The sequence below is a fragment of the Eptatretus burgeri genome, chromosome 3 (genome assembly GCF_056783735.1).
Source record: "Eptatretus burgeri isolate ZD-2024b chromosome 3, Ebu_testis_v1, whole genome shotgun sequence".
Lineage (NCBI taxonomy): Eukaryota > Metazoa > Chordata > Myxini > Myxiniformes > Myxinidae > Eptatretus > Eptatretus burgeri.
The window spans coordinates 95,076,660-95,094,633 of NC_140963.1; the positions used below are offsets into that span (position 1 = coordinate 95,076,660).

The window sequence follows — 17,974 nt, forward strand, 5'->3', positions numbered from 1 at the left end:
GTAAGCTGCACAGAAAGTATGAACGTTCTGTGCAATGAGCAGAATTCAATTTAGTATCAAAATGATTGTTATGGAATGTTTTTTGAGTGTTGTATTTCCCTTGTCGAAAGTACTGCAGAAAGCAAATCTGGACATTGTGATGTTAATCAGTTACACAAGGTTGAGGTTCAAGCAAATGCAGGCAGCGATGATGTTGAAGCAAATGCAGGTGGGGTGAGGTTGAAGCGAATGAAAGTTAGTTCACGAAATTCTCCCTGTATCAAAAAAACGATGACATAATCATCTTCACTTCATTCCATATGCAGTCTTTTCCTGCTGGTTGCATCATTGCTGGGAGTATGGTTGTTCCACCGACGTAGTTCCCCCTGTAAGTTTGACCAGGAATTTTCTAATTTGTTCAGGGATCTGGCGATAGCTCACCTACTCTTCTCCAAGGACACAGTGGGATCTTTAACAACCAAAAATGAATGTTAGCTGATGGGATACCCAGTTTAATGTCTATCCAAGGGAACGCACACACATTGATGCCTTGCTTTGCCTTGCCTGTAAGACACCAGGATGACAGTTTATAGCTGGATTGGGGTTTGGACCCAGGCTAAACAGTTCAGAGTTGAGTGTCCATACTTCTTGGCCATCCTGCAAGCCCTATGAGATAACCATGAGAAAATGTTAAGATATATCTTCACTGAAGCAGTTAGGATATGTGAATAGCTGAATGTTCCTATTACAACTCCAAGGCAAGCAGGTGTACATGAATATATATATATATATATATATATATATATATATATATATATGTGTATATATATATATATATATATATATATATATATATATATATATATATATATATATATTTTTATATATATATATATATATATATATATATATATACATATGCAACTACAGTACTCTGCCAAGGACCAACAAAGTTTCTACTGTCAATAAATTTTTGTTACATCATTACAAAGCTCTGGTAACTGACCTACCCCTAAAAGGCCTGGCTCCTCGACCAGTTTGACCTCACTGCAGAATCCTTTTTAAAATGGTCCAAATTTTCCACCATATTGGCTACTTCCAAAGATTACAGACAGAGAGTCACCATAAGCAGATGCTTCAGCAGACTGATCTGGCAGAATCCCAAACCCTGCATGGTTAATTTTCTCTTCCACCTAATTAGTTGGGGCTCAATAGCTGATCTATAAAGAAAGAGCATAGTATATTGGACAACCCTGTGAAATCCCCCTCCAAAGATTTACAGGTGGTATTAGCTCATTGTTACCTCAAACAAAGAACATATATTATTATACATAAATTTAATAAAAGGAATCGGTCTCCAACATTCGTTATCGTGATACAAGTTTTTTTTAAAGAGCAATTTCTTTATTATTCAACTTAAACATCTCCAACAGGTTTCTCTCTAATCAAACAAATATTATCATGAATCTGTCATCCTGGAAAACGATAGGATTTATATTCATGTACTAAATCTTCCAACATTGGTCGGTGCGATACACTACAACAAAACGCTTGAAAAAATTCTGTACTCCACAGTAAGAAGAGACATGGAGCACCAGTTTTAAATTTGTTGAGGATCTCCTTTTTTAGCATGAGAACAACGATAACGGCTCACAGTAGTTCTCCATGCTACGCACATTCTTCTTACAGAAGCAGCAGTTTATGGTTCATAAAATTCTTCAAATTCTACTGGAGTTCCATCCAGTCCTAGTACCGTTCCTGATGCCGGAGTCTCAAGTGATTGTGCAAGTTATTTCGGTGAGAAAGGCCAGTGATTCAGTGCCAATTTATCCCTAGGCTCACACTGCACACGAGGCAGAAAATTTCTGTGAAAAACTCTATTGCATCATCTTCCATATCCACAGTGGCGAACAAACTTGAGTAACATTCATAAACCAACACTTTTTGGATTATTTCTGTTTGGATTTTCACGATTTCGGCGATGTTGTTCAAACACTCGGCAGCTGTATTTTGTGATGATAGATCGGAAAATGTTGGCTGCCTTACTTAGTCAGCCATACCAGTTTTCTCAATACCTGAACTTTGTGGTTGCTAAATTGACCAACCATTTTGCTGAATTATGTGAGAGACGTGGAAAGCCAAACATTCCAGGAAACGAAACGCCACCAAAAATGATTGAAATCACCGTGGCACGACAGTGCACCAGTTATTGAAATGCCACTGCACTGTAATGCTACAATCGGTCCCAAATCTAAGATGATAATACCAGCGTCAACTGTTACTGCAAAAATACCCGAAATCGTGTAATGACTTCAAATATACCTTTTGCTCCAGAAATACTCCTTTCAAATTATAATGATTTCTTCTACTCGACAGGCCACCATGGGATCCTCCATTCTTGCCCCCACCCCATCCATACCCAACCACACACACTTTTTGAAAAAATTAGTTTGTGCTCCAATCATGGGTAGGGATGAAATATTGGTCTGTTTAATGTTCCTTTTTAAAGTCATGGCTCATGCATGATTCTGGGAACTCTGGTTCAAGTTTAAATGTGTTGAATTGTCCATTTTCTATGAAAGTGCTAATCTATGTATCAGTACTTTGATGCTTGCTAATGTCTGTCCTGCATGTAATTTATATACAAGCTTCACCATGACCTTCAGAATGATGCTTAAAGAGATGACATGAGAAGACAGTCAACCACCATATTTAGCCTTGGGCAGTTGCAACAAGATCACTCAACCACATTTCCCCTGTCATAAAGGATGGTATTGCTCAAAACAGCTGTTCGCTTTCTCTGTTATGTAAAGGCGCTGTCACACCTTGACGATTTAGCCAGCAATGGCAAAGTATAAAAATGTATGTAAAACGTTGGCGTACGCTGAAATTTTGATGTTTTTTAAAAAGTTTTGGTCGTATTCATAACGTGTTGGTCGTATGCTTAACATATTAGTAATGGGCACAGAACGTTTCGTTGTCTTATAGATAACTTGTAGCAACGAATGCTTAGCCTGTTGTCGGCATTCACAACCTCTGCCCAACGATAGTTTAACTTAGGCATAGCGCGCTGCACGTATCGCCGACGATCACGTGGCGTAGCCTGTTGTAAACCTGCCGCACGCCGATTTAAATCATAACCACCTGGAAATTGAAAGTGTCAACCACGCAGTCACACCTTGATTTAGCCAGCATATGCCGAACTATGAAAAATTTGCCGGACCAAGCTGGCACACGTCGAATATGAATGGGTAAGTTGTGTATACGTTAATAGCACGCGGAAAAACGATGAAGTATGCTGTCATATTTCGTGGTACGTCTCGTACGTCATGAAATTTCAAGCATGCTGAAAATTTTACGACGTACTCGTCGTATGGCTCACACGTTCCGCTACGCTGGCCATAAGTTGTAGGCACGATATGCGATCGTTGACACACGTCAACACAAGTTACTTGTAAGTTACTCATAAGTCGAAACACGTCGAGGTAATGTTTAGCATACCCGAAAGTTATTTTCTCTGACAAGGCACATTTTTTTTTCTCCTTGGCTCCGTGAAGACACGTGACGAAATATCTGAAGTTGTTGTTGTTGTTGTTGTTTTTTTGTTGTTTTTTTTTTAGTCTATCACGAATTTTAAAACATATTCGGACATTTGGTTTTAAGTTTCGACGTCGACGTGACAATATCCTCAAACAGAAAATATTCACAGAGGAGGAACTAAGAATAAGACATGAGCAAACTGAAGAGGCAATCGTACGTGACGTAACGGCACGTGACGAAATATCGGAAGTTATTGTTGTTTTTTTGTTTTTTTAAACGCTGCCAATACGCCATTATACGGAAGCTGTAAATTAGAAACGCGTTCAGTAAGTTCTGTGGTCGTCCGGAAGACGTCAATCAAATACGTCTGCATACGTCAATATGCGTTGGAGGTACGTTACACATAGGTTCAAAGCACGTTACTCATAGGTTAGAAATAAGTTTTGGGTACGCTAAGCATTACCTCGACGTGTTTCGACTTATGAGTAACTTACACGTAACGTGCCTCGACGTGTGTCAACAATCGTGTAACGTGCCTACAACACGTTACTCATAGGTTATAAATAATTTTCGGGTACGCTAATCATTACCTCGATGTGTTTCGACTTATGAGTAACTTACAAGTAACATGTGTCGACATGTGTCAACGATCGCATAACGTGCCTACAACTTATGGTCAGCGTAGCGGAACGTGCGAGTCATACGCTGGCATACGTCGTAAAATTTCAAGCATGCTAAAATTTGAGGACAACCGCAAAGTACAACGATGAAAGCCAGCGTACTACGACGTATGGCAGTGTTTTTCAGCGTGCTCTTAACGTATACAAAACTTACCCATAACGTATTCGACGTGTGCCAGCGTTTTAGACAAATTTTTCACAAGTCTGCATACGCTGGCGAAATCGTCAAGGTGTGACAGCGCCTTTAGGGGTATATTGAAGATTATATTGCTTCTTCCTTTTCGATGGACAGAATTTAAGTGCTCGTCCCAAGTTAAGGGCATAGAGAGTCAATTTGCAGTGTGGATTGGCATCACATGTAGACCAGAACAGGTAGGGCATGCACATTACCCCCACCTCGTGAAAATCAGGAATATAATCGAGCTGGGGATTCACTGACAATTGGGTAGTGACGTGAGACAAGCTCGGTTCCCAGAAGGTTTTGAACGACATCCTCTGTATTCGCACCAGGATTGGATAACCAAGGTTGCTGGGAAGTAGAGAAGATTGTCAGGTCAAGATTATTAACAACAGAAACTGTAAAAATATATAAAACATATCATCAATAAGATACCTGTCGAACAGTAGACAACATGAGATGGAGCTGAGACACTACCGGAGGAACTAACTGAAAATTTATAAAGATTGGTTTAGTTGGACATGAGAAAGTGATTCCACACACAATGATTGGAGATGAAGAGAAATCTTTTTTTTTCTTTTTCCTTTTTTTTTTGTACACATGATCAAGGCTCATATAAGAGCGAGAGCAGAATAGAAGGGAATAAAATGGCAAGGGGGAAACACCAGCAGCAGAGTAGAAGTGAGAGTGAGAGTGATTGAGATCAAGGGGAGGGGGCGAAGGGCATATGGGATTGTGAACAAGCTGCACACAAGCTGAAACATGGCAACAAGAAGAAGGCAAACGTGGGGATGAAACAGAAAAGGAACAAACCAACTTACAAACAAAACGAGGTGAGGGAGAGGGGGGTGAGAAATCACAATAACCTTGAAAAGGAGAGTGCTTGGGAATGGGATCATTTGGGGTGGAAGAGATCATGGTTATAGATGGGGGATGACCTGAGGTTGTGGTGAACAGCTGTCTTGAAGCCCAAGAAGGAAGAATGGGACTGAACAGAGTGAGGAAGTTGGTTCCAAAGGTGAGAGAAAAGAGGAACAAATGAATGGAGGTGAGCACTGATCCTGGATTTAGGTAGTTTCACCAGAAGGGGGTTGATGGTGGCAGGGCTGGATTAAGGTCTTCATCGGCCAAGGCCCTTGAGATTTCGTAGACCAAATTCAAGAGTGACCAAAACGACGATTTTGAACATGAAATTTAATCGGAACAGACTGCGGTAAATGGCGATTTGTCCGACTTTCAATGATACAAGTGCCTGTAAAATCCAATTCGGCTTCGAAATTGAGAAACTAACGATACAGAAAACGAATTCGGAGGAATGTTTGTATATTCAATTTCCACCCTGCTGAAACACCTTCTTTCATGCCTTTTGGTTGGCAAACGACGCGATGACTTCGGAGAAATCGATTTACTTCATCAGGTCTGATTCAACATAAAGCAGAGCGAGGTGGACACGCGCACCTGCCCCACGGTCGACCGAAGACAATTTTTCACGTGCTTTAGTGTGCTGAAGGAGCGTTCACCCTCGCGGCTCGTAGCAAACATCGAACAATATATTCGGAGGGCAACAAAAATCGTTGTGAATTGTTGTGAATCATGTACTTGAGCTTGTCCGATGCATCGATGAACTTGGAGTATTTCGAGCAAAGTTCTATTTCCTGAACTATGTCCATTTCAACGTCAGCAGGGTACGCTGAAACCAGTTTCTCTGCTCTGCGAAAGAGTGTATATCATGGTCGAGGCTGTTGGCCGTGGGGATGAATCCAAACAGATCCGTGATTTTCTGATGGCTCTCTCTTCTTCTATGGATTTCTGACAGAAGGTGATCGAGTATGGAGAAGTACGTCTCAAGTCTGAACTTCTCCCTGCCAGATTTTGGGGTTTCTTCTTCTTCGTCATTTTCATCGAAGACCTTCTTTCACCTCTTGACTGGACGATTACCATCAGCGTAAATGATGGACTCAACCATCTTTTTGGCGCGGTCCTGAAATGCATCAAATCTTTCATCATTTCGAAGCGACTCTATGTATTCAGAGAGGGCATCATAATGCTGCTTAACCGCTCTGACATCTATTCCAGGTTGTTGGAGACATCTGTTTACTCGATCAATGTTGCCAAGTAGATCAGACCAGACAGCGCACATGATTGCTGTTTCTGTCAGTTCCATCTTATCAGCCAATGCTTTGGCTTCCAGTCTCACTGACGGAGTGTCTTTAGGGCGCTCGGCTATCTTCATTCGCGCCATCTTTCTGTCCTTGTAGCTTGCGGAAACGCTTTACAAGCGTCCGCGCGAGTTGACCACCTCGTATCAGACTTGGACAAACATATGAGTTTGATGGCACGTTCATCGAGTGACTTATTTTAAATAGTCCATCGTTGGGGAGATGCTGACATAAAGCTATACACGGCTTGAATGAGTCCAAAGTGTTTCACGGCTTCCAAGGAACTCTCTGCGGCAGTGACTCCTACCAGATTCAAACTGTGCGCAGCAAATGGTACCCACTGAGCCAATGGAATAATTTTACAGACTCTTGCTTGTACGCCTGAATAGACACCGGACATGTTGCTTGCATTGTCGTATGACTGCCCTCGACAATCCATGAGATCAATCTCATTGGCTTCCAGGGCCTCTTGCAATTTTTCAACCAGATATTCACCATCGTGTTGCTCAACGATGACGTACTGTAGAAACCTTTCGACGGCGCTACCATCTTGCATCACATATCGAAATATTACCGTCAACTGATCGATATGCGAAACATCTGGCGTCGAATCGATGGAAACGCCATAATATTTAGCATCTTTTATTTCTCGCACGATGGTAGATTTCACTTTTTCGGCCAGTAGTGGGATAAACTTGTCGCATATTGTTGATGACGGGTACGATACACTTCACTTTCCTTTGTTGCCATACACTTCAAGATGCTGGGTGAGAAATGGATCGAATTTTGAGACTAGTTCAAGACAACCAAGATAGTTTCCATTGTTAGCACAACCCAGCTGCTCAGTCGTGCCCCGGAACGGAAGCCCTCTTTTGGCGAGGAACGATATTAGAGCGACAATTCGCTTTAGGACAATGATCCAGTAAGCTTCCTCGTGGAGGTACCATTGTTCAAATGATGTGTGAATCCTATCTATCACCTTCATTTCGAGTGACTTTTTGATTGCAAGAATATGGGCAGTCCCACGCTCGTGCGACGCTAGACGTGCAGAGGCATTCTTCCAATCATTGAATCCGATTCGAAAATTACTGTGATGGCTTTCGTGATCATCGCCGTCGGGACATAGGAGTTTGCACACGGAGTGGTAAAGTTTACCGTTTGATGGAGAAAACAGCATTTAGTCCCTGTTCACCGTTTCCCCGTTTGTGAGTTTCCGCTGAAAGTGTTCGCGCCGAAAATACCGTGTTTTATCTGGATACACTCGGGCCATATACACAAAATCTGTGTTCCTTTCTTGGCAGGGAGGATTCTGGATGAAATTATCCACAAGTTCTGCAGAAACAGTCCATTCAGCAGGATCAGGATTGAAACTACGAGCCGCAGCACTGGCTGCAGTTGTTCCAATGCTTCTCTCGTTGCTTGATGCGATGGTATTGGTATCATCAGCTTTTGAAATGTGATGCAGTGCGGGATTACTTGATCCCTCGACATTGACATCAGAAGACTCTGCATGCGCACATTCCATTTGCTCATCTCGACTCTGGTGAGGTGAAAAAAAAAATTCAAGATCGATCCAGACAGTCTTTTTGTTTCTATTTCACCCCTCTTCTTTTTGTGGTGTTTGCAAGTACCACTTTCGTGGTGCCGAATATATCCGTCGGCCATAGTCAAGAATAAAAAACGACAAATAAGAGCAAAACGAAGGACTGCAAGCATCAGGATGCTCGATAACTCACAGGAAAGTAAGAGGGTACCAGGATGTTCATACTCAGCGTGAACGTTACTCCACCCATCAGCCAGACGATAGCGGCGACGCCTGTGATTGGCTTATTTTGAAGTGATTAAATGGTTCCCACGCTCGCTGTCGACGATCACTGTCTGGCAGTGTGCCAGCCGCCTTCCTTCACAGTGTGTACGGCCTTCCTGCACATGTCAAGTCATATAATTAAGACTGAAAAAAAAAACCACAAAAAAAACGTCGTCGGAAATTTTCGTAGGCCAAATATTTTTCGTAGGCCAAGGCCCGGGCCTCACCGGCCTAGTGGTTAATCCGGCCTTGGATGGTGGTCCGTGTGCACTCTGCAGAAACCTGGGAGGTACAAATGACGGAGAGAGCAGACTAAGGGTGCAACTGCAAGACCACAAACGAGGTAATAGAAGACAGAGAGAGCTCACTGACCTGTCTACGATGGGAGAGTGATTGGCCCCAAGACTCAGCTTTGTCATGAGATTCCAATGATCTTGAAAGCCTTGGTTACCACAATATCAAGCAGGGCAAATTGTGAGGGGCTGGTGCCCCTGTTGCACACCTTGTACTTCTTCCTTCTCCAGATCAAAGCTATTCGGTAAATTGACGAAATATGGGAATACCGTAAGCACAGCAAAACGACTGCCTGGCTTATTTTCATAAACGTAACTGCATAGTTTGCAACCTGGTTCTTTGTTGCATCCAGAACTTCAGAGACTGTTCAGTGTACTCTATTACAGAAACTTGGTTTCTGATTCTGATTCGTGCTTAATCGTCCTGATCATGTATTTGAAGCGGTGAACAAGGAAAAAAAGTGATGGACTGTTTCCTGGTGAACTATTCGTGGTGTACGGAATCCACGATTATCTCTCATTCCTGCATACCAGAGTTGGAAACTCGAATCATTTCTTGCCCCTTTTTTAACATTTGACTTGAATTTTCTTCCTTAATATTAACTGCTGTTTATATATCCCTGAAGTCAGCACTGTAATCACTATTAAACGGCTTTTGGACATTATTATTCAACATGAATCCAAGAGCACTTCATCATTGCTGGATATTTTAACCACACCCATTTAATGAAAGGATTGCCCAAATTATATCAGCACATTACTTGTAAAACCTGAAGGAATATGCTTTTGGATCAATGATACACATCACGTGCTAAATCGCAACGATCAAGTATGCATAGCATTCTCTGTAGTGTTCCCCACTCGGTGATTCTGACCACAACATCATTGATCTCTTCCTTCCGTAAGGGGCTGTCACACCTTGACGTTTTAGCCAGCGTATGCCGACGCATGAAAAATTTGCCGAATACGCTGGTACACGTCGAATACGTTATGGGTAAGTTTTGTTTACGTTAAGAGCACGCTGAAGCACGCTGGCATACGTCGTAGTACGCCAAGTTCGTCGACAAATTTTGTGCATGCTCAAAATTTTCCGACGTATGGCAGCGTATGACTCACACATTCTGCATACGCTGGCCACAAGTTGTAGGCACGTTATGCGATCGTTGACACACGTCGACACACGTTACTTGTAAGTTACTCATAAGTCGAAATACGTCGAGGTAATGTCGAGCGTACCCGAAACTTATTTCTAACCTACGAGTAATGTGCTTTGAACCTATGTGACACGTATTTCCAACGCATATTGACGTATGTAGATGTATTTGACGTCTTCCGGACGACCACAGAACTTCCTGAACGTGTTTCTAACTTACAACTACCGTATAATGTCGTATTGGCAGCGTTTTGGCGAATTTGTATATAAAAATGGGCTTCACAGGAGTAACCTGTCAGTGTTCCAGACTCCATGGTTTTTGTTTTTTTTTTCTCTTTTTTTCTTTGGCATGACTGTGATGTTGACACTTCGATGTCGAGTGCGGTTATGATTTGAATCGTCGAGCGGCAGCCTTTTAATAGGCGACGCCACGTGATCGTCCGTGGTACTCTGCCGTGCTTTGTATAAGTTAGACTATTGTTGGGCAAAAGTTGTGAACGCTGACAACACGCAAAGCATTCGTTGGCATAAGTTATAACTATAAGTTATAATTGAAGTTATCGAAACTATACAACTATGAAGTTGTAACTAAAAGTTATCGAAATGTTCTGTGTACGTTACTAATACGTTAGGCATATGTCCAACTCGTTAATATACGCCCAAAACTGAAAAAAACATCAATAGTTCAGCGTACGCCAGCGTTTTAGAACAATTTTGATACGTTGCCATACGCTGGCAAAATCGTCAAGCTGTGACAGGGCCTTTACCAACAACAACTGAAGCATCAGAAGCCCGTGAAACAATCGGTGCCACAATGGACCCCGAGTGCTATTCAGAGCTTTAAGGGCAGCTATGCATGAATTGAAGAGTCTTCATGGAAAGCTCCACTGGCATCAACAATTGCTCTGATGTCATAAAATTCTGCCAGGAAATTTGCATCCTGCCAAAAACATTGACTATCCATTCCAATGAAAAACCCTGGTTCGACAAATCAATTTGCAGCGAACTCGGTGCCAAGGAAGACACATTTAGATCGAGAAGTGATGTGGAGTACAAGAACACCAAGTATGAGTTACTCAGGGCAATTTATGCATGACTACTAGGAAAAACTGGAGGAGAACATCGTGAGTGCGAATGATAAATAATTCTTGCCGGGTCATCACACAATCACTGGTTACAAGCCGAAGTCGAAATCTTCAATGAATGATGACGCCACATTGCCCGATAAACTGAATAATGTTTACAAATGATTAGATTGCCGGTAACCACAGATGAAGTGTCTTCTGAAGCATTTGTGATCTCCAAAAAATACACTCGGCACGTTATGACAAACTTCTGATGGTCAGGAAAGTGACTGGTCCTGATGGTATCAGCCCTGGCCTGCTGCGGTCTTGTGCTGATGAACCGTCACCCAATCTAACTTTACTTTTCGCTGTAGCTTTGTAAAATTCCCTGTGTTTTGAAAACGTCCACAATTAGCCCTGTGCCAAAGCGGTCCCCAATAAGTTGCCGAAATGATTATAGACCAGTTGCACTCACATCCATCATTGTGAAATCTTTCTAATGTCTAGTTTTACACTACCTGAAATCTGTTCTTCCTGCTTCACTTGACCCAAATCGGTTTCTCCATCGCTGTAATCATTCAGTTGATTGTGCTGTTTCACTCACTCTCCATCACGTTCGAAATCATCCAGATAAACGTATCCCTACCTATGCTGGGTGACTTTTTTTAGATTTTAGTTCTGCTTTTTATACCATTTCACCTCACAAACTTCATTTTTATCTCGATGCACTTGGCCTTGATGGTTCCATTTGTAACTGGATTTTGGATTTTCTTTTAGACAGACCATAGGTGGTCAAAAGGGGTTTGAAAATTTCTCAATCACCCTGAACACCATAAAGAGCACCTCAGGGCTGTGTTTTATTCCGGATTTTATATTCATTGTTTACTCTTTGCTCGCTGGTGGTGAAATTTGCAGATGCCACGACCGTTGCTGTCATGATTCTCAACAACGATGAAAGTGATTACCGCAAACAAGTCAAAAAACTTGTCGAATGGTGTTCTCTAAACAATCTTGAACCAAGCATTGCCAAGCCAAAATAAATTATGTTTGACTTTTGGAAAAACAAAAATAGCCCATTCAAACCTTGGTTATTCACAGCGCTGAAGTTGAAATTGTCACTTCTTTTAAAATTCTCGGCAATATATATTTCCAATGATCTTAACTGGGAGACAAACACCAATCACCATGTAAAGAAGACTCGGCAAAGGTTTTTCTTTCTTCGAAGGTTGAAAAGTTTCAGTAGCAGCCAACCTGTGTTGATTAAGTTCTATCGGCAGTGATAAATAGTATCCTGATACTGTCTTTCACTGTCTGGTATAGCAGCTCAACACGGGACGACCAATCCTGATTCAATATGATAATAACGATTTCTTGTAAAATTATTGTGTGTGATCTGTTTTCCGAGAGTCTGCACTTCAGTCGAGTAGTCAAAAGAATGGAAGCTATCATCTGAGATGAGTTCCACCCAGCACACGACATTTTTAATCTTCTCCGCTTGAGTAAACGTTATGGTTCCATTAAGACCAACTCTAATCACTTGCACGACGGCTTTTACCCAACTACAATCAGCACCCTCGATGAAGCTATGTCTAAACTTTTTGAATGAGCATAGAAAGAATAGATATGGATATTAAAACCATTCCACTTATTTCATCACCAAGATGTTGTTTTCGGGCTCTCTATACTCATCATAATGAAACGAAGTATTTTTTATTCACTGTTATTTTTTAAGCTCACTAAAATTCTGATTCTATTACTTGGCATTGTCAGATTTAAGCATGCACTGTCAAAGTACTTCTCATTGTATGTGCACGATATCTCAAAAGGTTGGGGACAGATTTGCATGAAACTTGGTGGACAGGTTGGGTGTGTGACCACAACAAATTGATTAGATTTTGGTGACGATCCGAATCCGGATCTGGATATAAGAATTATTGAATTTTAAGTGATTCTTCACCATTGAGAGATAGGGCCAAAAACGATATGGAGCATTATATCTCAAAAATGTATTGGGCCAGATATGTTCTCATGGATCAGGCATTACGTGGCGGAGGTATGCGCTCTCCCGAGTGCCCTTCTAGTTATTATTGTTATTGTTATTACCAGCAGGGACCCTGCAGAACAGAGCTCCGCAGAAAACCCTCCCTTTGTTTGGGCGGTGTATGGGCAACGAATCATTGCCTCGCATGCTCCTGGAATTTCATGTGTACTGCTAACAATCCAGAATTAATTTTCGTCATCCACACACTTATTTCCAAAAAATAATGGAAATGAATTTGTTTTATGTTCCCAGAGATCAGATGTGAAAATAAATTATAAATTGCAAAATGAAAGTGACAATGAGGAAAAAACATGTTTTCTTTCACTTCACTCAACCAAACGTTACGAATTAGCTTTGCCGGGACACCGCTTTTGTTTCCACTTGTGTCATTTATGCTTTGTGATGGTGAACAACAGTGATTATTAGTTTAAAAAAACAAAACTTTTATTTCAGCAGCAGATCAAGGGTGGGGGGGGGGTGATTGGGGCCCTGGTAATTAAATTACTTGGATAATTTTTTGTAGTGCTGAAATAACGTGAAAAGTTCCATTTTTTTTTTTTTTTTACCAAAAGTTGCACAAAAAAGTTGTGCTAAAAGTAACTTAAAATCCATGCCCAGAGGCAACTGCAACGACCAATTTTCAATTAGTCATTTAATTCTTAAATTCTCAAAGCAAGCAAGCAAGTCGGCATTGATGCAACATTTTCATGAATTCAGCAATGATATGACATTTTACAAGGTTTTTAAAGTCAGCATTAAGTCAAATCACTCAAAATCACGGTTCATTGCTGTGACTGTAAAACACATAAATATATTTGTCAATGTTTTCAAGCGAGAAGTTACGATCCTTCACTAGTAGTTTTTTTTTAAACATCGATAAAGAGCGTTCAACACTCACCGAAGTAACTTGACACTTTTGCAACTTTGCGTACAAACTTTGTGCAATGTCATCACATGCCAGATCCATGATCTGCTTTATGTCCTTGTTCTGCTCCAAATGCCTCTCCAAATAAGATGCTATCCCACATGGATCGGTGCTGAAGCTGAGCAATTTCAGATCGTTGAGAGCATAAGAGATCGTATACATATAACTTTCGCATTTAGGAACCAGCCGAATCAAGCACTTGTAGTCACGATTGATACTGAGCAAGTCCTTCACCAGGTGTTCTGATGCTCTAGCTTCCTTCACTCTGGTAACAAGCAAACCATCACCTTGAAATTCCCCAATGATTCTCTTGAATTCTGGTAAATTGTCAGCATAGTAGAAAGCTGCATTTAAGCAACTTGCCCAGCGGGTTATGATGGGTTGAGGTGGGTATCAATTTGCAGCAAACAACTCCTTACAGTCTTTGTTCTTGACAACAGCACTCTTGACCCTGGCGATCAGATTATTGACGTCAGAGAAGTGGGCTCAAACCTTTTAGATGCTCAGTACACGTGACATGGAATAGTCACGGGTAGATTTGATTGAAGAGGCATCCAGCAGCAGTCATGTATCATGCAGCGCTCGTTCAAGAGTAAAACAAAATTCGATCAATTGGCCTGTGTGTTTTGATGGCATCATCCACAGCCTGTATTACTGTCTGTGAGTTAACTGAGGCTGGAAGCTGTTTGCAGTGCAGCAGGAAAGTCTTTTCTGGTGATTCGACATTGACCATGAGAGTGTTAATGTAATTTACACCTGCCACCTCTGTTTCATCGATGACCAAAAATATGTTACTCTTGTTGAGCATGTTCTGGATCCACAATGTTTTTCTCTGCCATTTATGCCACTCACAATTGGCAGCAGGACTCCAAAGGTGTATTGCAGCCAATTAATCCGGATTATTCTGCTGAGAGAAAGCTCGTAACTACCCCATCAACAAATTATTGTCCCTTGCTCACTTTCTCAGCTAGTAGCAATGTCTGTCGAGGTTCATTTTCAGCATCCTTGGCTCTCTTTTTTTTTGTATTGTCGCGATGTTTCAGAACACTGGACCATCGTTTGTGGCACACGACTGTAGAACAGAGCTTGCAGAACAAACTGTTCCCAGAAGTTACTACGAACTCAGTTGGAAATTCTGCTGCATAGGCTCAGACTTTTGCAATAGAAGAAATAGCTTCCTTGGGCATAATGGGCAAGTCAAGCTGACGTCCTTATAATAGAGATTAAACTCAATATTTAAGCAAAAGGAGGTAAGATATAACAACTTGATAGCAAACAGGAACACCACAGCAACACATGACAGGAAGTCAGTTCATTCAATGCACAGGTGATACTCGATCAAAATGTTTTTATCGCCGTTTCATGCAGGCACGACGCTACATGGCCGAGCATTTAGCAGATTTAGCCACTAAAGTGTGATTAACGCCGGAAGTTGCGCTTATAATAGAAAAGTTGCAAAGTTGCACTGATGCGGAAAAGTTGCAAAAAAGTTTCGCTTATAACTCCCTCCCACTGCATCCTCAGGCAAAAAGAAAGCGATATCTGCATTTCGCGACATGGGAATGCCGTGAAAAAAAAGTTGCAAAAGTTGCCAACAATTGCCATAATTTATTACTTATGCCCGACATTCGTTGTAATGAATTATAAAAGCATTTGTTGACTGAGCCAAATTTGTCCATTTAAACTTTGAAAAAATTACATTTTCTTGGGAGCTGTGAACCCACCAAATGTCACTCTGGATCTGCCCCTGAGTTTATACAATCTCACCATGAACAATGTTTCAGGTTAGTCGGCCTGCAGAATCTTCAGTCCCTCTCCTTATCCGGAATTCATTCTGGTTGGCAAAGATGCACAGATCGAGTGGATCTCCAAATCTACTCGTTGCAATGTACAGCTGTCCTTGTGTAAAAATGACAGTTGGAAGTAGGACTCCACACCACTGCAGGGTCTGGTCCTGGCTTTTTAGATGGTCATCGCAAAGGCCAGCCTAACCGGAAACTATCGTCGGTGGCATTGGAAAGGAATATCCATGTCAGAGGAAGAAAAAATAATTCTAGGAATAAGGAGAATTTACCAAGCACGCTCACCAACGAGCATCCATGCCACAAGAAGACGATCAGTGACTGTGGTTAAGATGCGAGATTGAGATGGTTTGGACATGTGCACAGGAGGGAAGCGCAGTATATCGGGAGAAGGATGCTGAGGATAGAGCCGCCAGGTAGGAGGAGAATAGGAAGGCCAAAGAAGAGGTTCATGGATGCAGTGAGGGCAGACATGTGGGTGGTTGGAGTGTCCATGGAAGATATGGAGGACAGAGCGAAATGGAGACGGATGATCCGCTGTGGCGACCCCTAACGGGAGTTGCCGAAAGAAGAAGAAGAAGAAGTTATATATATATATACATATGTATATACATAGATGTATGTATATATGTATATATATATATATATATGTATATATATATATATATATATATATATATATATATATATATATATATATATATATATATATATATATATATATATATATAGACACGCGAGGAGGAGTGATGGAAGCGACATTTTTTAATGATATGATGATGATCGGCTCGGATGATAGGATAAGGGTTAAACTCGTGCTGTATGGCATTAACTCCAAAATGGCCGATGTGTCCCTGACATCACTCCTCGCGGCGCGTCATATATATATATATATATATATATATATATATATATATATATATATATATATATATATATATATATATATATATATATATATATATACACACACATGCACATACATACATACAGTAGACTAGGCATAAGTCGTCACCATCGGGACTGAGAAAAAAGTGACGACTTAGAAATGTGACGACTTACGCGTATGCGAACATTCCTGATGACTGTGGGGTGAAGGATGAAGTCGCGCGTGGCCTGGACACGTCTGTGTGAGAGCCGGCTATTGTACCAAAAGGAAAACACAATCCTCGGGGCATAGGTGGGGGTTCATTGGTGAGTTGGAAAGTGATCAAGCAATGATGGAATTCATGAATTAGTTTATCAAAAGTAAAGATAATGAACAACTGTAAGACAACAACTTCGCCTGCTTATCACCATGATGGGATTGACCAACGAACCCCAGAGACTTTTCTGGCAGCATCTGCCAGAAAAGCCCAGTCTCATCGGCATTGTACACGTCCCGAGGCTGATACCTTTCCAAGATGTCTTTCAATTTGCCATCCTTCCAGTCATGCACCACTGCCAAATACATGCTGCCTGATTCGCCGCACTTGTTGACCATGCCGATTCCCCACCTCACTTTGAATCTGTCGAGCCAGTGCATCGGCAAGGTCTCAGCATCATCATGCCCGAGGTCCGCAGCGAATTGACGTGCCTTCAGCAGCAACATTTCACCGTCCAACCGAATATTTGGCTGAGCCGACATTTGCCGAAACCAGATGATGAGCGCGTCATCGACATCTTCAAAGGACACACATTTCACACTTACCACCGGCCTCGCGATCTTCTCCACTTGTCCAAACATCGTGCCCTTATTCTTCAAGATATTGTTCAATGTCTGCCGTTTGATGTCCAACTTCTCAGCTATGGCTGTTTTCTTCATCAGTGGGTTTGCCTCGCAAAACTGGATAATGTCGTATTTTTCTTGGAAGGTTTTCGTTGTAAGCTTACGCTTAGTCGCCATTGTCCTGCCTGCAGTGCGATCAACGTGTGTACGCAGTTATAAATAGCCTATCACTGGCGGTGTAAACCAATGAGCGAGCATCACGATTCCATGAAATCGGGCTTCTCATGAGGCAGCAGTTCCGTGTGATGAGTTAGGAGTGGTAATTTACTTGAGTTTCCATTACGTGGGAACGGACAACATCTGATGACTTAGACGAAGTGATGACTTAGAGATGACGACTTACAGAGGGATGACCCTTTCTTCATAGAGACTTAACATGAGATAAATTCGGGACTTTTTGACGCTGCCGACTTAGGCGAAGTGACGAGTTACACGCTGCTGACTTGCGCGTAGTCTGCTGTGTATATATATATATATATATATATATATATATATATATATATATATATATATATATATATATATATATATATATATATATATATATATATATATATATTCTCCAGCGAAATATACCGCTGAGGT

General features: G+C 41.4%; 1 protein-coding gene across 2 annotated transcripts in view; it reads left to right on the top strand.

Annotated features, from left to right (window-relative positions):
- The window catches only part of LOC147030482 (SMAD family member 4-like), a 294,415-nt gene that overhangs the window by 251,618 nt on the left and 24,823 nt on the right, over positions 1 to 17,974 (top strand). The window lies entirely within an intron of this gene.